Raw genomic sequence first — 27,384 nt, 5'->3', positions numbered from 1 at the left:
AAAGGATAAAGCATGCTCTTTGGGAACCTGGAGGATAAATCTGAAGGGCTTAAATTTTCCTGTATGGTAAGGATGGGCTTGTTCTTTTGAGCCTCAAAATTCGCCATAAATTTGAAGGTTGTTTATTACAGACCTCACTCCGGCGTACTTCTACCCTCAAAAACTTATTAGCCTCCTAAGAGCACCTAAAAACTGAAGGAAAATCTTTCTGCCAATAGTTCCTCTTTCTCTTTTTTGACCTCCATGCAATCCCTGGCACCACAGAATTTTTCATTTTCTGGATCATTTCTAGGTCAGATCTTGTTGCTATACAAAACTTGAAAGTTTCTAGGGTCAGGTTTTTGACCAACTCAGTCGGACAGATTTCTCCCACTTGGGCAACAGTGTTTACCTCATCTCCTAGCTGTAACTTTTGCCAGTACTTTTGCTCTCATCTAACTCGAGCACCTACAGAGTAAATATTTGGTAAGTACTTTATACGTGAATAAACACATAATAGATTTATTCTTTAAGTGATAAAGCATATCACCAATGTGATAAAACATACTGCTTTTTAATGCTTTTAATAACTCTCATTATTGTTGCTCTTAAGCAAAGATAGGTGTGAAAACTGTGTTTAGTCACTATTTTGGTCTTTTTAAAAGGACTTGAAGAAAATCATTAATTTCCTTGAACCTTGTTGCAGCTCAGAAAATGTGAAGTAATTTAATAAAAATATATTTTTAGCATGTCTCCCTTCTTGCCTTTATCTTTATTCAGTTCTGCAATTTGTGCATACTCTTATAGGCATGCAAGGTGCAAGTGTTGCTACACGTATGTTTTTATTTTGTTAACTTGTTTGGAAAGTCCTTAAGGGAAGAGACTGTAAATGTGGTTTTTCCATGTAGCTCTGTCTCCACTACACCCATGTAACTCTAGGGCTCCTTGTGTCCTATGGTTACTCAGTAGACATTAGAGATAAATGAGATAATTTGATGACAGTAATACTTAAGCCGCTCAACCTCAAATTTTCTTTTTCTTCCTCTTTTTTTCTCTTGAACCCTCAACTTTTAACTTCTTACCCAGTTATTTGAGAATGTCGTTTCAGAGCCCTATGTCATGTTGCTTTCTAAAACAATGGCTCTGTCTTCTTACTTATTTATTGAAGTATAGTTGATTTACAATACTGTGTTAGTTTCAGGTGTATTTTTTGCAGATTATACTCCATTATAGGTTAGTACAAGGTAACAGGTATAATTCCCTGTGCTATACAGTATATATTCTTGTTATATATCTATTTTATATACAGTATTTGTCTCTGTTAATCCTGTACTCCAATTTGTCCCTCTCCACTTTTATCTCCCCTTTGGTAACCACAGGTTTGTTTTCCATATCTGGGAGCCTGTATCTGTTTTGCATATACATTCATTTGTATTTTTTTTAGAGTCCACATATAAGTGAGAGCATATGGTATTTGTCTTTCTCTGTCTGACTTAGTTCACTGAACGTAATATCCTTTAGGCCCACCCACACTGCTGCCAATGGCAATATTTCATTCTTTTCCACACCTGAGTAATATTCCATTGTATGTATGTATGTGTGTGTGTGTATATGTGTGTATATGTCTCACATCTTCTTAATCTGATAAGCGCTTGAGTTGGTTGCATGTCTTGGTGATTATAAATAGTGCTGCTATAAACATTGGGGTGTATGTGTCTTTTTGAGTTAGTTTTCTCTGGGTGTATGTCCAGGAGTGGGATTGCTGGATCATATGGTAACTATTTTTTGTTTTTAAGGAAGCTCCATACTGTTTTCCACAGTGGCTGCACCAATTTACATTCCCATCAGCAGTATATGAGGGTTCCCTTTTCTCTACATCCTTTCCAATAATTGTTATTTGCAGACTTTTTCTGCTTGTGGCTCTCATTCCTAGCCAAGCAAGGGCAGGGTGCTCTAGCTTCAGGTCTCCATGACTGGAGTCACTCTTCCCTAGTGTTCAGCCACCTTCACCCTTGTTTCAATGTCCATCTCCATGCCATCCTCCAACCTCTAAAACTGAAATCTCTGCCTTCACCCTCAGAGTTTGTCTTACTCATCTTAAGTGAGTCTGCTGTAATGACCCAGATTTGTTAAGCATACATAAGTGTTACAAACTTTTCCAAGAACTTTACATAGATTATTTTATTCAATCCTCATAAAAGCTCATGCAGATAGGTGCAATTGTTACCATAAATCACCAATTCTCTGACATGTTTATTTCACATTCTGAAATAGGAATGTGTATTAAAGTATTGGCAGCATTTAAAGAAGCTTATTGGCACACAAAATGATGGTGTGTGTATTTTATAATCTGTGGAATCTTAGGTTTGATGAAATATAGTATCCCCATTCAACAGACAAGGAAACACAAGCTCAGAGAAATTAATTTAAGGCCATGAGGCCACAGTCTTCTTCCAAAGCCTAATCTCTTAACCATTACCCTGCAACTAATCGCAATAATCCCTGATACTTTTCTCCATAATTTCTTTTTCATGATTATGTTTAAATGTATCATTTGAAAACCAAGGATTATTTTCATTCTGTGATTTGAAAGTTAACACATATTTTTTGTAAAACTTTAAAAGGCAAAAAATTTAAGGAAGGAACATAAATCATCTTGAATTCTACTAAGATACTACCGTTGCCAATATTTTGGTATATTTCTTCCTGGCTTTTTTCCCCTCTTATGTATATTCACAGACAAGTGACCCTTGAACAACCCAGGGGTTAGTGCTGCTGACCCTCCACACAGTCAAAAACCTGCATATGATTTGTAGCCAGCCCTCCGTATCTGCATTTCCTCCCTATCTGCATTTCCTCCCTATCTGCAGTTCCGCTTATGGATTTCAACCAATGATGGATTGTGTAGTGCTGTAGTGTTTACTACTGAAAAATGCCTGTGTAGAAGTGGACTTGCCCAGTTCAAACCCGTGTTGTTCAAGGGTGAACTGTATATTTATAGCACTGATAACACACCAGTGATGTGGTTTTTGCGTCCCTCTGTTTTAGCCCTATATGGTGAGCCTTCCTCCCTGTTATTACACGTTGTATAAGTACAAGACTTTGAGTAGCCAGCTAACTTACATTGTAAGGTTGTACTGTAATTGAACACTTAGGTTTTCTCTAGAAGTACATGTTATGGCCAACCTTATTATTGTCTTAGAATTCCAAGAACTGTTTCTAGTTCTTTTTAAGTTATCATTGTTTCTTCAGTTTTTCAGAATTAAAGAGTACATGTCTTCTATATAGAAGAGCTGGAAGTGTCTGAACAATCTAGAGCTCAGCTGGGAAACATTTCCCTAAAGAGAACACCAGTGGCTTCCTCTGGAGCTGCTCCTTGGCATTCAGCCTCTTGGGGAGAGGACTTTATCCTCAAAAACACTTTATCCTTAGAAAAGGCTTAAGTAATCAGTGTGTTTGTGGTTGAATTACTGTGGCAGTAGGGCCTTTGCTCCTGACAAGTGCTGGTCGTATCATTGAGATGGAGGCTAGAAAACGGGCACAGCTTTCACACTGTTGGGTTGTAGAGTGGAGGCATGTAGAAACCGTGGATATGGGGATTGGAGACTGGGAAATCTGATCTAAACACTGGTAGGGCTCATTTTCTTAGTCTCATTTTCTTTTTACCTCTTCTGAGTACTGACAAGAGAGGGAAAAGTTAGTAAGTAATCATTATAGCAAAGCTTAGTCTTAAAAAAATGTCACAGTGGACCATACAAAGCGAGGGTTCAGAGCCCTTGGGAAGACTGCACATTCCTGACAGCTCAGCCTCTAATCCCCGGAAAGAAATTTTGTACATATTCCCATCTTCAGAAAATAGTAACTGTCAGTTGTGGTTTTTATTTCCTGGGTGCATTCCTGTTTATTATTGTGATTAAAATGTGTCTTGAAAGTTAATGTTTTTTGATGACTGAATGATACTTTCTCAGTATTCCCAATTAAAAGTCTTCAGTAGCATCTTTTAATTCTCAAACAATCTAGAACTAAGTAATTGTAACTTTCTCTAAGTGAAACTAAAGCACCGCACTCTCTCTAACTGTTCTGTCCTCGTCAGTACTTGCTACGTGTCAACTCTGTGTGTGGCCCCATGCTAGGTGCTCTGGGGGCCACCAGGTGCATGTATTGCTTTCCCAATGGCTGTCACCTGAGGCAAAGTTTGAGAGTCTATTTGATATCAGGGAGAAAAATCAGAAGAGTGAATGTGGTTTCCTACCTATGTGGGGGTGAGTCAGATAAAATGTATTTGTATAACTAATGCTTTCTAGAATTCACATAGTCCTTATTATTCAGTATTAAATAATGAATAGTTGTTTTGAGAGTAATGGGTGTCATTTTTCAGGGTGAGTCTTAAAACAGTGAAAGTATAATCCCTATGCCCAAAGCATTTACATTCTAATAAGGGGAGAGCGATTTCTCTAGAATCACCAGAACCCAAGGCGTTATCTGAGCAGGGCCGGAAGAGAGACTCAGCATTCAAAGGAAGAGAAAACTGGTCGAATATATGTATGTATATGATTAACTGGAACATTGTGCTGTACACCAGAAATTGATACATTGTAACTGACTGTACTTAAAAAAAAAACTGATGATGGTCTCATTAGGAAATTGATTAGGAATTTAGCCCTATAAACTGGGTAAAAGGAACTTTATGAGAAAAGAATCCAAAAGGGAAATATTAGCATGAATTTAGGAAACTGCAGATTCTAGGTTAACTCCTGAAAAATATGAAATATTTCCTGATACGTGAGACCAACTTTCTCTTTAATATTTCAATTTCAGTAAATATACCACCTGTCTGAGAATCCCTTAGAACTTCCTGTGAAATGGGGTGGGATGTATGCAAACCTAATACACACAATAGGACCAAATAGGAAGAACTAAAGTTAACTTATTTTTAAAATCATGCTTGTTAGCTTAATTTAAAGGCATGGTCATTATTTTTATCTCTCCTCTCAAGTTACATGTTTTCTGAGACAGCTGGCAGACTTTTGCTGATGAGACAGAACAAATTTTGGATCTATGTAGCTTTTAATTTTTTGTATTAGTTTTCCAATAATTTAAAATCTGCTTTTCTCTGCTTCGTGAAAGAAAAATATATCTCTGTAGGTTACTGGAGCACTGAACAACACATTTACCCTCGTTGTATTACTGTGCAGTTATATTTTCTTCACTCATTAGATGATAATGTTTTTACAGGAATAAGACTCTTCATAGCTGTGTTACCTTCACTGGAGACTTCAGCAATTAGCAGCCAACCCTCAGGGATGCAATTGCTTGACTCTACCCAGGAGAGGTTGTTGTTTGCACAAAACAGTTGCTCCCTTTAAAAAATTATTGTGATGATTTTGGCTTGTTTTTCAATTTGAAATCTTTGCCTGCAAAGATGCTATGATTGCAACATGTTATAAAACAAATTTGTATTATTTATAAAGTTTGTTTAAGCACTATTATTAAGTGATACTGAAGTTTCACTTTTTATTATGATTTCTATTTTTTTTCATTTGATACCTAATTTTCTCTTTTGAATGCATAGTAAAATATGTGTAAGTTTTTTGGGTTTTGATGGAAGAGAAATTTTCAAGGTCTGTCTTGGTTGAAAATGGAAAAATTTCCTGAGAGACAAAATTCAACTGAATTGTTTTTATGCAGCTTATTTTAACACTTTTGTGGCTAACTGCAGAGATTTGATCTTTTGTAGCTAGAAATTAGCTTTTTTATTTAATAGGTTTATTCTAGGAGTACAAACAATAGGTTATCTGCAAACAAAATACTGATATCAAGCATTGTAACTCTCTTAAGATCCATAGATAGAGATTTGTGCTTTGGTAAGGAAAAAGAAATTTAAAATACTCTTCTAAAACAATCATTGAAGCAATGTGAAGCAATTGTTATATGTAAGGAATAGTAAAACATATAAGCAGAGTACACAGAAGATAACGTTTCTACTCTCAAGAAGTGTACTATTTTGTCTTTATAATGTATTGTAAACAGAAACTAAAAGAAATAAATCGAAGTTCAAATCATTATATATTTATTGAGCACCTAACGTGCCCAATATTGGATACTAAGACAGTGAATTAGAAGTTCAATAATTTTTAAAGTGATGACCACTTAAAATTCTAACAAAATATAAATTTTTTTTTTTTGGTCAGGTCCTCTCTTGCCTTTCTTTTTATTTATTTATTTTTTTACATTTTTTATTGAGTAATAGTTACTTTACAATGTTGTGTCAAATTCTAGCGTAGAGCACAATTTTTCAGTCATACATGAGCATATATATATTCATTGTCACTTTTCTTTTTTCGCTGTGAGCTACCACAAGATCTTGTATGTTTTCCCCTGTGCTATATGGTATAATCTTAATAAATAATATTATATATATAAATATATATATGATAAATATAATTTTAATAAATAATTCAAATAATAAAACTGTTAGACAAGAGGTATAAATTGTGTGCTATGAGAGAATTAATTAGCTGATTATCTGCAATCAGTCCATCAGTGAAAGTGAACAAGGTAAGACTGTGAAATGAGAAAGAAGGAAGGGGCATATGAGAATGTTAACACTTAAATTTTGCTCCAAGCCATATTTTCTGAGTAAGAACTACATAGAGGGCAACCAAAGAAACATGTTTCATGGGGGTTTTTTTTGAAATTTCACATTGATGCTATTACACTATTGATAATAGCATATCTATGTCTGTATCTGTAACAGCCGTTTCTTCAGGGAATACACCCAGAAGTGGAATCATAGGAGTATAGGACATGTGCATTTTCATCTGTATTAGGTATCGTTTGAGGGTTGTAGGGTGAATGTACCAATATAAACTCTCCTGGCATTTTGTGACTTGTTGTTTCTTACATTCTCTCCAATATTTGATGGTTTTTCTATTTTATCCAATCAGATGAATATGCAGTTGTATCACTGTATTTATTGATTTCTGTCTTCCTGATTACTAATGAAAGATATTTTCATTTATTTATTGGCCATTTAATTTTACCCTTAACTTCTACTTTTTCATACTTCTATTTTTCATACCTTGCTGATTTTCTTTTTCTTTTTAAAAAATTGACCTGTAGGAGTTCAATTTTTTTTTCTGTTTATTTCAGTTCTATTTACTTGAATTTACTGTTTTATTCTTTATTTAGCATTTTAAAATTAGCAGTTAAATAAACTTATTTTCAGTTTTAAAGACATAAATACAGTTAAGGTAATGATTTTCCTTCTGAGTATCACTTTAAGTTTTATTCACAAGATTTTTTTAAAGTAGTGTTCTTGTTGTGATATTTTTGTATTTCATAATGTCTGTTGTGATTTTTTTTTAAACTCATAGGTTAACCAGGAGTGAGTGCATGTCCATGTGTGTTGTTTAGTTTTTAAATGTATTTAAATATATTTTTAACTATATTCTTATTAATGAATTCAAATTTAATTCTGTTTTGATGAGAGATCATAGTCTACAATGATAACCGAATCTTTTGAGGAATAGGCAGTTTTGGAAAATGGTTTATGTATCCTTGAAAATAATATTTTTTGCCAATTAATGGATGCAGGATTCTACATGTTAGTCTGTCAGTTGTTTGTTTTTAATGTTTTAGCTATTTCTAGTAATTTTTCTGATTTATCTTTGTTTCTGAAAGAAGTGTATTGAAATATCCAGCTCTAACAGTGCATTTATCTCTTCTTGGAATTCCCTCAGTACACACACATACTTCTTGGTCACTTTGAAAGAGTATTTGTGTTCATTGAGTGTTAACGTCTTCTTGGTAGAAATTTTTTTTATTGTCATACAGTGTCTCTTACGTCACTGTGATAACTTTTCCCTTTAGTTCTGTTTTGTTTCATGTTGTTTTGCCAGTTGTGGTTTGTGGTTTTATCTTTGCCTAGTATGTGTGTGTGTGTGTATAAAGAAATGTGTATATAAAGAAATATATATCTTTATTTTAATGCATCCCATACTATTTTACTTTAAGTGTGCATCAGGTAAATTTCACAGAGCTAGATGTTATATTTTTATTCCAGTCTGTTCAGCTCTCATTTTTAGTGCTGAAGTTAATATGTATACGTTTGTTGTGATTCATATGTGGACTTATTTCTGTTATCTTATTTTACGTTTTCTAATACTTTATTTATCTTCTCTTTTTTCTTATTTCCTTTCAGGTCTTGATCAGGATTAATCAAGTTTATCTATTCCTTTTTCTTCCTCATTTTTGTCTCTCAGAGTTTTCTCATTTACTCTGATTACTAGTTTGGCTATTAGATACTCTAAAGTTCCTGTATTTTCATATTAACCCTTATTATTTTTTAAACACATTTACCTGAACTAACAAAGTCGAAAGTTAATCAGTACCTTTACAGCCTAGTCCAAATGTTACAAGGACATTAAAATTCTTTAACTCATTTTTAGCAATAAACTGTTTTTAAATTAAGATATGTACATTTTTTTAGACACAATGCTGTCACACACTTAATAGACTACAGTATATGTAAATATAACTTTTATATGTACTGGGAAACAAAAAAATCCAGGTGACTCTTTATTGTGAAATTTGCTTTTTGGCACTGATCTGGAACCAAATCCACACCATCTCTGAAGAATGTGTATACATCGGCAAGCATCTCCTAAGAAAACAACTTCTGTATGACCACAGTGCCATTAGTGCATCCAAGAAATTCATATTGAGATAACAATATTACCCAGTGTCCAGTCCATATTCTGATTTCTCCAGTGGCTTTTAAAGTAGCCCTTACCTGTTTTTGCTTTTAAGTCCAGCATCATTCCAAGGATCACGTGCACTGCCTTTTGTTGTCATACTTCTTTAGTTTACTTTAATCTGGAGCAGCCCCTGCCTTTTATTTTCTTTCATAATCTTCACATTTTTGAAGCATTCAGCACAGTTGTCTGTAGAATGTCTCACAGTCTGGATTCATTTGACTATGTTTCCTCATGATTAGGTTAAACCTTTTGGGCCAGAAGACTATGTAGATGACGGTTTCTGTCTCTTATCAGAAAGTACATAATAACGTGTTGTCCTATTACCCATGATGCTAGACCCGGTCACTTGGCCAGGGTGGTGTTTTCTGGAGAGCACCATTGTAAATGTCTTTACCCCTCATTTATAATTAATAAGTAAGCTGTAGGGACTCCTTCCTGTCCTTTATTTTTTATTTATTTAATTTTCGTTTTTACTACAGCATATTATGTAGCAGAAAAATACACATATCATTAGTGTGCTGCTCAGTGAAGTTTCACAAATGGAGTGAATCCATGTAATTAATCAGCCTCCAGCTTGAGATATAGACTATCACCAGCACGCTGGAAGCTCCCCTCACAGCCTCCTTCAGGTACTTCCTCTTTCAAAGATAACTACTATTTGAATTTCTAACCTCATAAATTGATTTTATCTGATTTTATACTGTGACTAAACATAATTACACAGGATGTACCTTTCCTTGCCTGGCTTCTTTCACTCAAGGTCACGTCTATGAGGCTTATGTGTGTTGTGTGATGACTTTGTTTTGTTCATTCTTCTTGTGGTTTTTACATTCTGTTGCATGAATGTGTAAATGATTTATCCATTCTCCTTTTATGAGTTTTTGGATAACTTACAGTGGAGTTATAATAGTTTCTGTAAACATTCTAGTTCATTTTTTCTGGTTAAATATTTATTTATGTTGGAAATACTCCCACAGAATAGAATAGATGGGTCTCAAAATATGCCCAAGTTCTGTTTTCAGTCCTTTTATTAATTTACTTTTCCATATAAAAAAGTGTTTAAGTGTTCTAGTTGCTCCTTATCCTTGCTGACACTTGATAGTATTAATTTCTTCTATTTTAGCCATAGTAGAGTCCTACCCCACTTTTAAAGTTCTCTAAGTTAATCATTTAAAAACATGTTAAAATAGACAACACTAAATTATATTTGCCCAACTCTATTGCCTGGTTTTTTTTTTTTTTTTTGCTCACATTTATTTTTACATTCAGCTACTGTGCTCTTGGTTCAGTTTCCTGCTTGATAAAGAATATTAGAAGTTCTTTCTTTGGGAAATAGTATAATTTTTGACTGTTTATCTAATTATTTTATTTCACTTTTATTTGAGTGATAATTCAGTTGTGTATGGAATTTGGGGGTGATAATTATTTTCTCAGCCCTGTTGAGACTTTTTTCCCTTTGTTTTCTGCCTGTCGTCATTGTTGATGAGAAGTCTGCTGCCAGTTTAATTGTATCTTTATAGGCATATATCTTTTCTCTCTGATGACTTTAAAATTTTCCCTTTTTGACATTGGTTTGTCAAAAGGTCATATTACCTTTGGACATTTTACTATGATGTATCTATATGTGAACTTCCATTATTTTTCTGCTGAAAACTTTATGAAATCCTTCAACTTGGAGATGTATATGTTTCTTATATGCTACAATTTCACATTTATTATTACTTGAAAATTTCTTCTCCTCTATTCTCTCCAGAAATTTTTAGCCCTTTTCATTCTTTTTTCCATATGTCTTAAATTTTCTTTCATGTATTTTCACTTATTAATTTCTCTGCAAGATTCTGTGTGGGCCTCTTGGATCTCTCTTTTAATTTACTTATTCTGTGTTAGTCTAATGTTAAATTTGTCCTTTTGAGCTTTTAAAATTATAATTTACTGTATTTTTCTTTTCTAGAATTTCTGTTAGGTAATTTTTCAAATCTTTAATTTTTCGTACCACTTTGCCTTATCTTATGATTTTCTTCATTTATTTTTGAACATTGTAAGTAATTTGAAGTTCCTTTAAAATTGCTTCATTATCTCCATTTCCAATATGCTCTACAAATCCTGTTTGTTTGCCAACTCACTCTTAACAGTGGTTGCTTTTCAGAGAGGTTGTCAGTTTTTAAAATTATTATATCTTCTTTCTTGGGATTCATCTCTCTGGCAGTCCTGTTTACACTAGTTTTTAATAAATTTGTGTTAATATTTCAGCTTGGGGATATCACAAGGCCCTAGCCTTGTGTATCACATGAAGTATGACGTCTACTCTTGAACGGAGAAGGCTTAGTTTTTCAATTTCTTTTCGTTTATTATATTTCAACATACAGCTGTGGGTAGATAACAAACTTCCTACCAATTATTCCAGAAATTTCTTCTTTCCATTTGACCTATGGAACAGTCTTTCCCAGCACCTAGCTTTATGCATAAAAGTCAGTTCTAGCTCTCTGCATCCAGGGTCCCATGGTCTAGTTTCTCTTCCACAAGCAATCAGGTCCTCAGCCATTATCAGTAACTTGCTCCAAATTTCTGTTGAGCCTCTTGACATCAGCTTCAACTCAGCATTTTCACTTTGCGTTACTCTGCATATCTGGCAACTGAGAATTTACTCTTTTAAAGTCTTAATCTGGACTGTGTATTTAAGATTTTTTATGAGGTGAGGAATTGTTATAACTCAGCATTCCAACATCTTCACAGCAGCTTGGGAGATTTCCTGCATTTGATATGTCTTCTATAAAAGCTCAAAGTCCTGGGTCGTTGTTATTGGCAGGCTACTTCTTTGCCCAAAAGTATGCTTGAGGGAGTCAGTTCTAAAATAGATGGAATAAGTTTCCACTTATTTGATAATGTACACTTTTACTGGTTGAATATTCTTGTTTGTTAAAGATAAATCTTCAGAAATATAAAAAACTTAAGTTTTACGGTGTCACTGACAGAGGAAGAGTATCAAGGGTACAGTTTCCACCACTGTGCCCCAAATTTTGAAATTCTACCATTCTCACTTGTCAAAGATCCTTGTCTGTGTCTGTATTGCCACAAGTAAACAGTTTTAGGGGCTACAGATGGGGAAACAATACTGCAGATATATTTAAGTGTATTGAATACCTCTGTGGAAATCAACAAAGACACAAAGCACTGATTCTGGAGATCATTAATCTAAGAAGTAAACTTAAAAAAAAAAACAAACAGTAAAGTGTTGTATTTCTTCATGCATCTGGATTTTATTGCAAATATTTTATGAAATTGGAAAGTTTTTATTTGGGGGATTTAAAAAATACATTTCATGGTGTTAGCTGTTCTTCACCTAGCTCCTCCTCTAGCAATCTTTTGTTCCTTACTATCACTACTTTTAGTTACCAGGAATTATGTTAAAAATAAACAAATAAACTCATTAGAATTATAGTGCTGTCACAGATATTTGAAGGACAAAGGTGGGAGGTAATTTGTGTTTTCTTCTTTGCAGCACATGTTTATAAAGTTAATTACCACAATTCTGAAGAAAAGGTAAAAGAGGATCTAAATTTCCCATTTTGTTTACTTGACTTGTATTTAAAAGTTTCCAACTCTCTTCTCACTTTTCACTTCAGAGGTGCATTTTCAACTGTCTTTCAACTAAGTGCACTTTTCACGTCCCACAGGCAAATCAAAGGCAGTATGTTAAAAATCAGATTAATTATCTCTCCCCAATCTGCTCCTCAACAGCTTCCCTCCCTTGTTCCACCCTCTTGCTCAAGCTCTTGCCTCTGACTTGGTTCTCCCCTGTTCCCTGTATATCTCCAGCCTCTCACGGTCCCACCTAGCTGCTGCCTTCTCTCTGTTGTCTCTGAGGGAACCATCACCTCCCACCAAGGTTACTGCAGTAAGTCTCCTTGGTCCATCTTCTCCACTTAACTTTCCACACTGCCCCCAGTTTGACATTTCTCAAATACCAGTCCGACTATATCTACAGCTGTTCAGTGGCGACCAACTCCTCTTAGCAATGCTTACCTCTTAATACTTATTTCTGAACCCCTTTCTGTTCCAAAATATGGCCATGCTCATTTTTGAAGAAATGAACATTATACCCCTCTTCTGAATAGACTTTCTCACCTGTGTCTGATGTATACATTTTTTTTCTGGGAATGTTCCATGTGCTCTCAACCTCAGTTAAGGACTCTTTTCAGATACATATACCCTGTCTGAGCACTTTTCATTCTGTGTTGCAATTTAACTTGATTGTGTCATCCACCAATCAGAAAGTGCCAAAGACAGAGGCAGTGTTTATGTTGCTTACTGTTATGTGTGCACAGAGCCTGGCACCTAATAGAGGATGAATAAGTATTTATTAAATGAACAGACAAAGAGTAATTAGAAAACAAAGATCACACTATTTCTGATGGACCCCTTATTTTTTTTTATCTTTTTGTTTGAATGTTTTAGAAATGTAACAGATCACTCCAATGTGCTTGAAAAATCCAGAATTTACCCTAACTGAACCTTTATTTTATTCCTCATACAACTCTCAAGGATAGTGTGATGACAGAGAAGGAAAGTTAAATTGTTCTGATTCCAGATGGATCAAAACGTTGACTCGTTAGTCCATTCCCGTTACTTAATAATATAGGAAATAAATGAGGGCTGTGACTCATTGGTCCTCTCAAGTGTAATGGATTTTTCCCAGTGGTTTCTAATTATTTAAGATAAGTCCAAATGAATATATGTATGTTCCTATATGACTGAATTATTGTGCTGTATACCAGAAATTGACACAACATTGTAAACTGACTATATTTCAATAAAAATATATATTAAAAAAAGGAAAGTCCAGCTTTTCTCCCAGATGACATGTACAGAAAGTGAAGGATACTTTATATTTCTTTTAAAAATTGATAAAGATTTAAAAAATGAATGGATAAGTCAAGCCTTCAAATCCTTAGCAAATAAATGGGTGGAGAATTTCTGACCTTGGTCAAGGATTTTAGCTGGTGTGAATCCAGGTATATGTAGGCCTCTTGTTGTTCTGTCCAGGAACCGTTGGGACTACTCCAAGAGAGTAGGAAGTTACTATCTGACAGAAAGATAAGTTGGAGGCAAGAGTTCCTTTATTGTTTTGACATTTATATGTTGGTCCACTATTTCAATACAGTCCTAGTACATGGCCCAGCTCTGTCCCATAGAGGGGAGACTTGCCAGCGTTAATGACAGTCAGCAGCACAAGGAGTTCTGCTGACTGTACCCTTGCCTAATGCTTTGATACCGATTAAATATTTAAAAACAGAAAGGTTCCGTATTTAAAGACAATAAGCCATGCCACTCTAAATTAAAAAAGTTTTAAAGTGTCAGACATCTCTAAGACTTTGGGCTAATCATTCACCATTAGAATGATCAAAATAAACTAATTTTCTAAACTGAAACTGAATTTTTCTGTGCTGCCATCAAGAACATTTGAAGTGGAAAGAACTCCAGGGCAACATTCTTCTTCCAGGCTTTAATCCCAAGGGACCCAATAGATGTATACATGCCCCCCCCCCCCCGAAAAGTTGCTCGAAACTGCCTTTGAAGCCCTAGATACTGCCTTTGAAGTTCTAGATACTGCATTTGAAGTTTACTACCAAGATCCAAGGTCTTGACAGACCACATGTGTATTTGGTGCTTGCAGAAAAACCTCTTTCTGCTCTTCCTGGAAGAAGTGAAGGAACCACTCAACTTATCTGAAAAAGACTCTACACTTTGGGAATGTTCCTGGCTTACTTCGTGAAGCCTGCCCAGCCTTCCCCATATCTTGCTTCTTCCACTGCCAACATCTTGGAACACAGGCCTCAGAGAGACTACATAGGTGACTTAACTCATCCACTTCTTTAATAGTGTTTTATTCAGAATTTCCATTTTAATTTGATTTATCAAATTTTAAAAATGAGTATAAATGTTTAAATGGTTAATTTCAAATTATAGAAAGGTATGCTGATCAAAACATGGTTCTTTAAAAAAAATTACTTTATTAACATTGTCACCAAAGTGTCATCAGGACATTGAAGGCAGAAAAACTAAATAGGTGGTCTTTATTCTTCTTCTCCAGTGAAAGGGACTTATTTCTAAGTTCATTACAGAATTCAGTTCAAGATCACTATGGGTCAAAATTCAGCAAGGAGGCGAATGACTGGGTTTAAACCACAGAAGAATTGGGGACAGTTGTCTCTTAAAGACATAAATTCTGTATTTTCTTGAAGCCAAAATCTTGCTAAAGTCATGAAATACTGTTAAAAGATAAATGGACAGCCCATCTTATCTGTGGTTCAGAAAACACATGGATTGGGCATAGAACACTCAAAAGGAGATAAGAATTTTGTCACTCACTTAATTTCATCTATACTAAAATGGTTTCTCTGGCAATTTGACCATGTCCCCAATAAAAAAAAAAAAGGCTCATGTTTATACCTGTCTGACTTTAATATATTTCAGGATATGTCATGATTAAAACAGTGGTTCTTCCTACTTTAAAAAAAAAAATCATGGCCCACTTGATTGAAGGGGGATGGAGGGAAGCCTAAAGTTCTAGTCTATCTGCTTGGTTCATTCCTCCTTTTTAATTGAAAAGAACTCAGTGATAAGGAAGAAAAAGAAAAAAAAAAAAAAAAACAGTTGGTAGTGTGAGCTTATACATATGTGCTATAAAACAATGTTCTCTAAACCAAAAAAAAAAACCATTTATTTCATCACCTTTGTTTTGAGAGTGTGTTACAACTCAGTCTGCACAGATTCAATAGTACACCTACCAACAAGGTGCATGAAAGTAGCCATTTGGTGGAGGAGGGATGAGGTGGTGGTGTATGGGTTGTATACATCTTCTTTACCATTAGTGACAAGGATGATTCCTATTTAAACCTCAGTATGCACATATCTTAATAACTAGTTACTTGAAAGACATAAGCTAAAAGCATCATTAATGTAAATAATTCATTAACAAATGATAACCAAATGGTCCTCAATAACCAAAAAATCCTCAATAAATTAAATTGAAAATGATAAAGCTAAACTTTATAAACATTAATTTATAATTAAAAGCAAAAAAAAAAACAAACAATAGTAAACTGAAAATTGACCATAAGGTTGACGAAGTCCTGAGGATGAAGCACACTAGTTGTTCACATGCATGTGAGTAGCTTTCCAGCACTGCAGATGTTGCCTCAGTCTGACTACTTATAAAATACCTTCTTCCTTAAATTCTAACAATATGCTGAGTTTAGTTTATGAACCTCAAATATTAGTAATTCATAATGACTCACCTATTTAACTAGTAAAAAACATGTAGTTCTTCCTAAAAATGAACGTATGTGGAATTGTACATCTTTGGCAATAAATAAAAGAAAGGTTTTGTACTTTTAGATCAGTTGGAGGCTATCAGAAGGCTCTGTCAGAAGCACCTGGGGCTGTGGAAGCCCAGGTGTAGCAAACGGAAGACAGCTGTGGCCTCCTGGGCTGCAAGTTGAAGGGTTGGTGAACTGCTGAGAGCCAGAAGCCTGCCTAATGGGGCACGTCTGCTCATCCTTCAAGGACCGGGATGCTGCTGAGACATTTCAGTCTCTCATGGGCTTGGAACCAGATGGCCTCCAAGGCTCCTGCTGACTCTGGGAGTCACCGTTTATGACTGATGGGGAGATAACTGCACTGGCTTCTGCTCAGAGTTTTATTAGCTATACAGTTTATCTCTAGACAGTACTCTTTATATGTTCTGGAGAAAGCGACCACACAAATGACCTGCGGGCTTCTGGGCTGTGTCTCTGAACTATTACTCTAATTCCTTTGTGGGTAACTTGTTTTTATATTCATTGTAAATTGGGAGCGAGTTTTAATAGATAAAGCAGAAGTGCTTTAGCAATCCCTTTCCAGATGACTATCCATCCTTAGTTGGTCCTCTGCAAGGTTCTTCAGGCAAACCCTTAATGAAGATACTTTAATTTTCAATTTTATAGGAGTGTCAAAACTGATCAAAGAGGTGGACAGTTCTATTGTGGTATTCCTGTCAGAATATCTGGGTTATCTTAAAGATCATCTCATGTGTTTGAAAACTACCAAACTTGTCCTTTCCCATATTCAAACCTTTTAGTAAATACTTTCATTGTTTCTCTTGAAACAGGTATGTTTGGGTTCAAAGATCTGCCACCAATACAACCTTGTTTATCTTAACATAGGTGGTGAAAAAATAACCTACTTTGTAAGGAGCTCCGTGACTTCCTGAACATTCTCTTTTCTGAGAGGGAGTGAGCCAGACTGGAGGACGGCATCTCCCATGGGGCAGGAGAGATGGTGAGTGAGTTATGCGGCGATCCCACATTCTGTAAAACACTCAAAGCTTCTGTCTTTCTGAATCACAATCGATTTTTGGACACAGACTCTGATTTCATCTTGATATCTAAGACAATGGTGAAATTAAATGCTCTCCAAAATCTAGGCAACTGGATCTTTGTCCTTGGATCTGTGAAATTCCATGAACAAAGTGCTCAGAAAGAGCTCCATTCCATGAAATATTGGGGGAGTTTTGGAAACACACAAAGCCTGTTTAATTTATATGAACCCCCAATGAGGGAAACATCAAGAGGTTTGAAGTAAAATTTTTCCACGTTATTTCACAGGCCCTGCTTCCTTGCTGAATGTTGCTTGTTTGCTTTTATAAATAATATTTTCTCCAGCTGGCACACTTAAACAGGATCCTTTCAAATAAAGTTCCTGGGACATTGAGCAATTCCGGTCCCTTTCTCAGTCGAAAATAAAGGTTGTATTCTTTCCTCTATCCTTCCCTTTTGAGTGGCTCCGAAGAAGTTGTTACTATTGTTCATGTTAAAGAGAAAACTACAGCTGTTAATTTTTTTCTTAAGTGAAACACCGCTTTCAGCCTTGGTCATGTCCCTGAAGACAGGCTTTTTTAGGTGTTACTATTATTTCTCAAAGAACAAGAAGTGGTAATAGAAGTCTGAAGTCTAGGTTTGCTCTCGTTTCTTTCCTGAATGTGTTTGTGGTTAGGAGTCTTGCTGCTGGGTGGAGGTGCACGCTGATGTGACACCCTCGTTGGCTCATTGTGCTGGGTGGCATGAGGGCTGAGCATTTTGGAAGTGGCCATGATTTCCATCAGCAAAGAAAAATTGGCTAGTTGGCAATTAAAGGTCAAATCAATAATGATTCTTTTGTGTGGGTACAGTTGGAACAGAAAACCTTTCACCAATTTTAATAAAAACTCTGAAGCATGATTGTAAAGGAGCACTGGGGAATCCTATGACCTCCTTGGAACATATAAGAACAACTCTCAGGGTGACCCTCAAGGTCAGAGAGGCGATGGAGCTTTGGGGATGGCTCTTTCCAAAGAGGGCATCATGTTCTCATTGGCTGTTTTAGAAGTAAAGCAGAGATTGCAACAAGGCTGGAGAATAGAATTTATTGGCTAACATGGGGGAAGAAAGTTGGCCCAGTACAGCTTTGTAGCCTTTAACCCATATGGTGGAGAGAGGCTAATTCGCTAGTAAAATAATTTTCAGTGTGGCAAATTGAACTGGGAAAATGAGTAGAGAGAGGATAGGGACATGTTACAGACATTTTAAAATGTGTCTTCTAACAATGTGGTATAGGGGAGACTTCTGGACTATCCCAAGGGCATATGGGTCAACCTTGCACTCAGTAATAAAAAGCAGAGAGCCTCCTTCTGACCAAATACCTGGGCAGATGGTAGGGGAAAGGGGTGTGGTTGCAAACAGCCCCAGGCTTTGTCAACATCAACTACCCACAGACTTGAAAAATGGATTTTACCTGTACAAAGTGTGGAAGAAACACCTGTGTGGTCAGATTACCGTCTGCACTCGTACTGTCAGTATCCACTCAGGGCACAGGTACAACACAACCATACGCCCTCCTAGACACCTTCATGGGAGGGGCAGGTTTGCCTGGATTTCTCTCTCACAATGCAGGGCTGATAGGCAAGGTATTTCTCTGGATTGGGGGCACTTCTTGAGGAGCATTGAGAGACACTGGCTCCTTTTTTCCTCGGAAATCTTGCCTTAGGACCTGCACCAAGGATGGTCTCCAGCCTGCAACACAGACCTAGTCTGGCCCTGACACTAGGTGTCATTCACTTGCCTCCGGGGCCTGAGGGACCTGCAGCAGCAGCGCCTCATGCTTGAGGACCATGTTCTCTGTCGTGCTTCAGAACTTTATCTGCAGATCTGCAGAGGTCTGTGCTCTGAAACCAGCATTGAGCTTTGCTTTTCCTGGAGCCTCTCTGGTAGAATGTCCTTCCCTAGACATTCCCTGAGCTTGTTACCTCCCATTACTGCTTTTATATTGTGTCTCTAGTGAGACCGTTCCCTGTCACTCTGTATAAAATAGTCCCCTTCTCCTAGGATCCACCCAATTTCCATGCTGTGTTTTTCTCTTATGCCCTTTTGCACCATCTGACACTTTATACATTTTCTAGTTTATTTGCTTATTTTCTTTCTTGTCCCACTAGAATATAAGTTCCATGAGAGTAGGGATTTTGTCTATTTTGTTTACTGCTATTTCTTACCATAGTTATATTTGGGAAATAAATGAGTGAGGGTCTTAAGCAAAGCTTGTAACTCTGATCTCTCTGTTTCCTGAAACCCATACGCAGTTTGGGCATCAAGACAAATGAAAGATGGAAAGAGATTTTTTGCAAAGGATGTAACCTGAATGGGGCCAGGGTCCCACCGTTAAACAGTGTACCCAAGGAGCAAAGTGAAAACCTCTTTTCTCTGAGAAGGACAAGCAGTTTTCAGTGCTTCCAGATTAGGTGATGTTAGGTGATAAGGCAGGAACCTACCCAGCCCAGAATGTTGTCCCTGGAGTGACAATGGCAAGTTTCTTGTCCTCTGGGGAAAAGAATCAGGACAATTGATTCAGATGTGGCCCTAGAAAATGCCAGAGTCCAGTAGATACTGATCTGTGTCTAGATTTTAATTTCTTTAAATCTTCCCTTTTCTGTCCCTTGATTTACATTTTTGAAACCAAGGTAGCCAGGGAGCTTGGGAAACATGCTTCGTTTTAGATCTTTAAAGTCACATTATAGAAGTGATCTCCCAGCCTTAATAAAAGAAAACATTTATTATCATGTTACTGACTCCACCACATCAGATAAAGGCAACTTCCCTATAACCTTAAATATTCCTCTGGAAATAACACGCTGATTGTTTACTCTACCAGAGAGCCACCGGTATTTGTTTGGCAATTGGACTTTAAACATAAGAAGAGTACAGGGCCATGAGCCTGAAGCAGAGTCTTTTACATAATTAGGTGATGACTATCCAACTCCCAGAGTTCTTTTAGGGATAAGAGAGAGTTAGGCACGTCTTGCTCTATACAGAAATTCCTTTTAAGTTTGTCTCCTAGTAGTTGCCTAGTTTGTGTTCCTCCGTTCTTTTCCGTGGTTACTTAATTTAGCAATGACAGAGGATCTTTACCTGGGACGTGGGCTTAAGCATTTCTGGAAAAGTGGCTCTGCAATTGATATGAGTAGACATGGATTAAACACTTTACAGATACGTCCAGGATCCATTTCAGTAGCTAATGACTTCACCGGAAAACCCAGCACTATAGATTGTCTTCTACCGTGAGTCCCTGATACAGGGCACTAGGATGTTGCTGCCTTTCCTCAAATGCAAGAAAGGGAGAAGATGCTCTGACCTAGAAGTCCTAACACTGCCTACTCAGGCTGGTTTCTGAGGAAACACTCAGTGGTATAGCCAGCTGCAAATTAGGTCATGTCTATTGGGCTTTTACTTAACAGTTTTTTCTTCAAGATGACATTCAGGCTCTTCCACTTCTCCCTGCCTCTGCATGGTCTGCTTCCTGTGCATGGATCACTCTCATGCTTACCCCATCTTCACTTGGCCAAATCCTTCTCCCAGTTTAATACTCAGCTCAGGTCTCACCCCATACATGAAGACTTGGCTGGGCGGTCCCCCTCTGCAGCCTGGGTTAGCAGTGCTTCCTCTGAGTTCCCAAAGCAATTTCTGATTACTGCCATGGTATGTGATATGACCTGTGTATGGTTCACCTCTTTCTGATAGCAGTGGTTCTAAATTGTGGTTGTATATCAAAGTGATCCAAGGAGATTTTTGCACTCCAGGCTGATGAAATTAGGGTCTCTGCAAGTGGGATCCAGCATTCAGAATTTTTAAAGCTCCCAGTTGATTTCAATGTATAGCCAAGGTTGAGAACCACTGCATTAGAGGGCAAAGTCCTAGAGGGTGACGGTGGGCCCTTTCTTCTATCAACCCAGTGCACAAGCTTGTCTGATGCTAAAATTTTGTTATATTAATAAATTAATACAATTCAAGCTAGAAAATTTTAGACTTTTCATCAAGTTATGTAAGAGATAGCAGTTTCTTTTTTCTAGAATGCAAATGGGTTCAGGATAATAAATACAGATATCATATTTATTAAAAATCATTAAGTCTATTGGTGTTACAGCATTTATTTAGGGGAAACCTATTGTGTTTTTTTTTTCATAAATCATTTTCTGAAGACTCTTCTGATAGTATTCTGTACTTTTTAATACATATTTCCTAAGGTAAAATGATGAATTTGAGGAATTGTGGATTTATATGAATGCTTCTGCAGTGTTATGGTTTAGGAGATTATACATGTGAGGCCCAGATACAATGGTCCTCAAAGTTGGTTTATAGACTGAATGTATCCAAAGTAAAATACATGATTTCTAGACTCCAGCCCAGACCTACATTTAGAGTCTTTGGTAGAAAAATTGAGAAGTCTACTTGCATCTTTTCTCTTTTTTATTGAAATATAATTCATATAATATTAACCCCTTTAAAGTATAAAATTCTGTGGGCTTTAGTATATTCACAAAGTTGTGCAATTATCACCACTGTTCAATTAGAGAAAATTTTCATCAACACAAAAAGAAACCTATACCCATTAACACCCATTTCCCATAAACCAGCAACCACTCCCTCAGGCAAGTAGCAACCACTAATCTACTTTCCATCCTTGTGGATTTGCCTGCTCTGGATGTTTCATATCAGGGAAATCATACACTATGTGGATTTTTGTTTCTGGTTTCTTTCACTTAGTATTTTCAGGATTCATTCATTTCATAGCATGAATCAGTACTTGATTCCTTTTTCTGGCTGAATAATATTCCATTGTTTAGATATACTGCGTTTTTTATCTAGCCATCAGTTGATATGGATATTTGAATTGTTTCCACTTTTTGGCTATTATAAATAATGCTGCTATGAATACTTGTGTACAGGTTTTTCTGTGGATATGTTTTTAGTTCTCTCAGATATATACCTAGGAGTAGAACTGCTGGGTCATATGGTAACTCTTTTACCTGTATTTTAAACAACCTTTCTAGGTGATTCTAAGACTCACTGAGGTTGAGGACCACGTTCCTAATGTCACTGTTTCCTCCAAGACACTGTACCTGCAGTCTTAACAACTGCCAGCAAGTGTGAGATTGTGCCTGCCAATGAGTGGAAAAGGAGGACTATCATAGCATCCAATCAGTTATGATTCATAAATAAAAAGACTACTAAGTTAGAATAGAAAACTGATAATATCACATTGTTATCTATGTTTGATAAATTTAAATTCCAGTATAGTAAAGGACAAGATTTAAAGAAACAGCTAGGAGTAGGTCAATCATTAAGAACCCTGGTATCCTCCCAGGCTACAGTTAAATTTGCCTCAATTTATTTTTGTCTAAGAACCTAGACAAAAGCTAGAGCTATTCTGGTCAGTCTTGCTCCAGGAACCAGATTCTGGATTTGACAGGTGTAGTGAAAATATACCATTCTTTCTGTCTTCTGAGTATTTTGAGCACTTTTCCTAGACTTGGAGGTTTCCTTACTTATGTGTCCTAACCTTCTCAAGGTAGAAGCCTAAAATTCACTTTCCACCTCCTGTGCATCCTCATTGATGCTTGAGACTTGCTCTCTACCAGTCAGAAGCATCTATGCCAGAATTCAGATCAGAACCATTTCTGGGCACATTCCACTCACAGCAGAAACACTCTGTACAGAGGTAGAGGTTCTCAAGGAAGCTTCCAGGGCTGGCATCAGAGGTACTAGTTGGGGCAGCACAGTGGTGGATGGTTGCACTGGGGCAGTTCTGTGTAATTTGAGCATCATTCCTGGCTTCACTTTCTAAGTCTGGTCCTCTGGCCGCCTTGGAGAGTCTGAGAGTCACTCATGATCTTTAATTAATTCATATTCTGCTAAAATTGGTGGGAATATATTTCTGTTAAACAAGAATATTATTGCTATCACAGAACTCTTCCTTTGAGGCCCCTTAATGCTGAACTGTCAGTAGAAGCTTACCCCAAATTTGCTGGTTAGCTTTAGGGCCCTGGCAAATCTCTTGTCCAGAAAAGCCCTCCTTTTTAGGTTTATTTTGAGAAATTCTCTCCACCATTCAGAGTTTAAGGGATCTCACTGATACAGTCTGAACCCTTTGTAATATTTGACACTAATTATAAAATATTTATCCACACAACTATATGTTGATTTCTAAGGTACTCTCTGCAGAATGCTAACTCTGAATGATGACCTCTTTGCCAAGTCCATCAGTCTAATAAGTTTAGGTGGTCTTATTTCTTAATCAACCTGTCTGCCCTGCTACCTTTCTCAAATACCGCAACAGCTTGAAAATACAATGTTTAATAGCTTTATCTGAGCATCAGCAATGGGTGAAAAGTTTTAAGGAAAAAATATGAATCTGGGTTTTGAACTTTGTACGTACATGTTGTTATTATTTAATAACACCTAATCAAGAACATATCCAACCATTGCTTTTGACAAATTCCTTCTTACACTTTTTGATACAAAGAAACTCGTTAGACTCTAGTGGGCAACCTAGAAGGCCTATGAGAAGATGGTTTCTGTGATGCTAAAGGTGAATTCCATGCAAGAACCTGTGAATGTACTGAAATTATGTTAAACCTGATTCTTTCCCCAACCTCTTCCATCCTCAAACGGGCTACCAGCCTTAGGAGACCAGGTTTTGAGTTTCTTAAATCACTGTGAAATGAAATCCAGGAAAGAAGTGTTTCAGTTGATGTTCTGACATTTCATCTTTATCTTCCTAGAGGTTGATGTTGCTCTGACATGTGATAGTCCACAGAAAATGTCACAAATATCAATCAGTCCTTTCTAACGTACATTGAAACTGACTTCTGCAATAGCTCCCGTGGTGTAAACATACACCATTCAGACCTAAGAATACATCTGGAATCTTACTGCTATGCATTTTTAAGGCAGCACATGATCATTGCAAAAAGAAAGAGAGCCTGTTGTTGTAATTAATGTTATTCATGAGGGCTATAGAGAATTATAGGTTTAGGCTTTAAATTTTCCCAGAACGTATGCTTGAAAATAAAAATAAAAACCCATCCATGAAAACTGATCAAAGTTGAAGTGTCCTAAGAAAAAGAATTTACCATACTTAAAGAAGATTTTGAATACAATTATTTATCCTCAACAGAGTTTAAGACAATGCAGATACTTAAGACCTGACCTGGGGAGCAGTGGGAGCCCAGTGGCATATAATTTTACTGGCTTGAATTCCCAAAGGGGTCACACTTGAAACTGACCAGCAAAAGATCCATTTGCAAGGAACTTATCCTGAAGTTTAAATTCATACCCTAAGATCGATGGCTGAAAGGCAAACTCCCCGGGCAGCACACTTTTGGAGAAGTCATGGAACTATCCTCAAAATATTACTGAATCTCTTACCAACTAAACTTTGCACAATTCCAATATACTGAAAAAGCTACACATTTATGAGCATTTAACATGCTAGATGTTCAGGCAAAATCCACCTCGATCCTAGGTTTCCAACCAGTGTAACTTTTGTTTCCAGCAATGGCTAGCTAAAAAGTGCAGCCTTTTAAAGGTTACTGTAACAGAGCTCTGTAATTACTTTTGTTACCTCATGTGCTCTATCTCTGGGGATGGATGTGTTTCAGGCATGGGAGAGTGTTGAGGGGGAACCATTCCCAGGAGCTCTGACTGGACATAACTTGTTTTTAATGCTAATGTAAACATCTAGCTGTATTCTCATTAGTCATTCCACAAAGCCAAATAATGCCTCTTATTCTCATTTCCGCCTGTTCCCTCTTCTGAACTTCCAGTCTGACTGTCTGCATTGTTCCTGCTCCCACCCCCAGCCTGGTGCACTGGGCATTCTCCCCTCCACAGGCAGCAGCCTCCCAGTTTGATCCCCAAACTTCCTCCTCCTGCTCCGCTCCTCCTCCTAATACTTCCTCTTCACCGGTTCTTCCGCCAAGACAGACAATAACAATTCACAGTCAAGACTCCCTGCCCCTAGTGAGCCTGAAGGATGAGGGACTGGCTTTTTAGGATGAGCAAAAATAGTGGAAGAATGAACAATTACTTTGTTTCGGTTTTGCATTTAACTGTTCCTCTTGCTGGGGTCTTGGCCTGACTTCTGTCCTTTCCGTGAGAAGCTTAAGTTCTCCTTGTCTCCTGCCACATGATGTTGCCATACATTTCTAATGAAACAGATTTCAACAGATTTCAAAGATGTGAAGTTACTATTTTAGGTTTTCTTCATTTTTAGGGTGACTCATACCTACATGTCAACTCTCTGATTATCCAACTTTGAGAAACTGTACCGGTTTAAACAAGTCTGTCTAAATGATTTCTGTTACAGGATTGCAGGTCATTGTTACAGGTTCTGAGGTTATGACAATACTTTTATCATTTAGAAAACCTCAAATGAACTCTCTGGGACTCCTCTCTCCTGGCAGTCTCCCTGTGGGGTTTATGTCACTTCTCAATAAATGGAACTCAAAGGGAAGAGACTGGGCAAAAGGTTGGATTATTTATATTTGAAACAGTACAAATGATAAACATCTGCACATAAGCAGTTACTTAACATTTAAAATTAGAAACAATTTCCCTTTTTCATTTTGCAAAAGAGAAGGTTGACACCGTCAATGATTTCTGGGAAATGATATTAAAATTTACTTGCTTAAAAAGTTTCCTTACTCAATTCAATTGAGGTGCTTCTATTCTAGAGGAATGCCTGACAGTATCTGAGAATAGTAAGGCCAAAGCCAATAAAGGACAGAACAAAAAAATAGGGCCAGAGAAGGTGTGAGCCAGCTGCCCCTCCTCTTCCCTCTGCTGGCTCCCCGACTAAAGGCGCACTAATGTGTCCAGAAACGTGCATCCAGAAATGGATGTCAGGGAAAACTTGGCTGAGTCAGCTGCATTTCATTTAGCACTACACAGGGGGAATTTGCGTCATCACAAGCCCCATTTGGGATGTTTGTTTATGGGGTCAAGCAAGAATTGGATGGAATCAGGTGGGGTGATATTCTCCAGGGGGCTGAGGAAGTAAAGGTTAGGAAGGCAAATGTGGAGGGGCAGAAGTGTGGTCAGAATCGCCTTTTAGCATCAAAGATGGTCTTTAGGAGTTGCAAAACTCCTCAGCAGTAGTTTTCCATTCCCCATGGGATTGACAGCTGCCTGATACAATTGCTGTGTTCTTACTCAGGTGAATGTGAGCCAAAGTGCCCGTATTAGTTCCTCTGCTTCTCCTCTGGCAGGTGCGGTATCCCACCTGCTCTCGTGCAGAGAAAGAATAAGTACTTACAAGAATAAGTACTTTGATGTAATTGCTGTGAAGATGGTAAAATACCTAAGAGTCAAACTCAATAAAAGGAAATCTGGTACTGAAAAATATGTGCTTTTACATTGTTAGAAGAATGTCAGAACATTTATTGCAAATGATCATCACGATAAAGTAGCAGCAGCAATTAATGTCATGGTCCGTGAGGGTTGGCTGTGTCCCAGGCACTGTTTTAAACCCTTTTCCTGTATCGTCTCATCTAGTCAGAAAATCATGATGCAGAATTCTCAGAGCATTCTCTCACCAAAAATTCCCTTAAAATTAGCACTGAACAAAGCCATAGGCATGTTTGCTGGGTTTTGCTGCTGCTGTTGTTGTAATTTTTGTTTTTGTTTTATTAGTTAGCCAGCACTTATGTAAGATTTCCTGTGTGGCAGGTACTGATCTAAGAACTTGATAAGTGTTAACTCATTGAATCCTTGTGACAACCCTGTGTGCTATATACACTTACTATCATCATTTCGAAGTTGTGGAACTTGAGCCTCAGGAGATCAAGCAACCTACTGAAGGTCACCCAGCTCGTAAACCAGGAGAACAGGGCTCTGACCCCACAGTCTGTGTCTTTTACCAAGAAGTTGATGCTCAAGCATTTCCTAATATTTAATCAATTAACCAGGATGGGGAGGGGTGTGTGGAGCATGCGGGTATTGGGAAGAAGAGGTTGAGGAGGAAGCAGATAGGCCTTCTTCCTATCTCTTTTCTTCTTCTCAGACTTTGCCATTGACTCTTAAACCTCCTAATTATTGGTGTGAGAGCTCACATTTCATCTTAGGAATGTTACTGCCTCGTAAACCTAGTTGTGAAGATAGGCAGATCATTGGAGATTAGAAGCTATCTAACATGTGACTGGTCAAAATCAATTTTAATGCTGACAGGTAAAGTTAACAGCTCAGATTTTATTTTACTTAATAATTTCAATACTTCACATTTAAAAACACAGTGAACTACA

General features: G+C 37.1%; 1 protein-coding gene and 1 long non-coding RNA gene across 3 annotated transcripts in view; one reads left to right on the top strand and one right to left on the bottom strand.

The window, feature by feature from the left end:
• LOC106730503 overlaps window positions 1-27,384 on the top strand; it is a 311,014-nt gene that overhangs the window by 61,637 nt on the left and 221,993 nt on the right. For both annotated transcript variants that reach the window (XR_001366967.2, XR_004318688.1), the window contains exon 2: window positions 16,943-17,057. This is a non-coding gene — a long non-coding RNA (uncharacterized LOC106730503). The remainder of the gene's footprint in view (window positions 1-16,942; window positions 17,058-27,384) is intronic.
• The window catches only part of CCDC192 (coiled-coil domain containing 192), a 175,481-nt gene that overhangs the window by 81,247 nt on the left and 66,850 nt on the right, over window positions 1-27,384 (bottom strand). The window lies entirely within an intron of this gene.

The sequence above is a fragment of the Camelus ferus genome, chromosome 3 (assembly GCF_009834535.1).
Source record: "Camelus ferus isolate YT-003-E chromosome 3, BCGSAC_Cfer_1.0, whole genome shotgun sequence".
Lineage (NCBI taxonomy): Eukaryota > Metazoa > Chordata > Mammalia > Artiodactyla > Camelidae > Camelus > Camelus ferus.
This window is presented reverse-complemented; position numbering and strand designations above follow the sequence as displayed.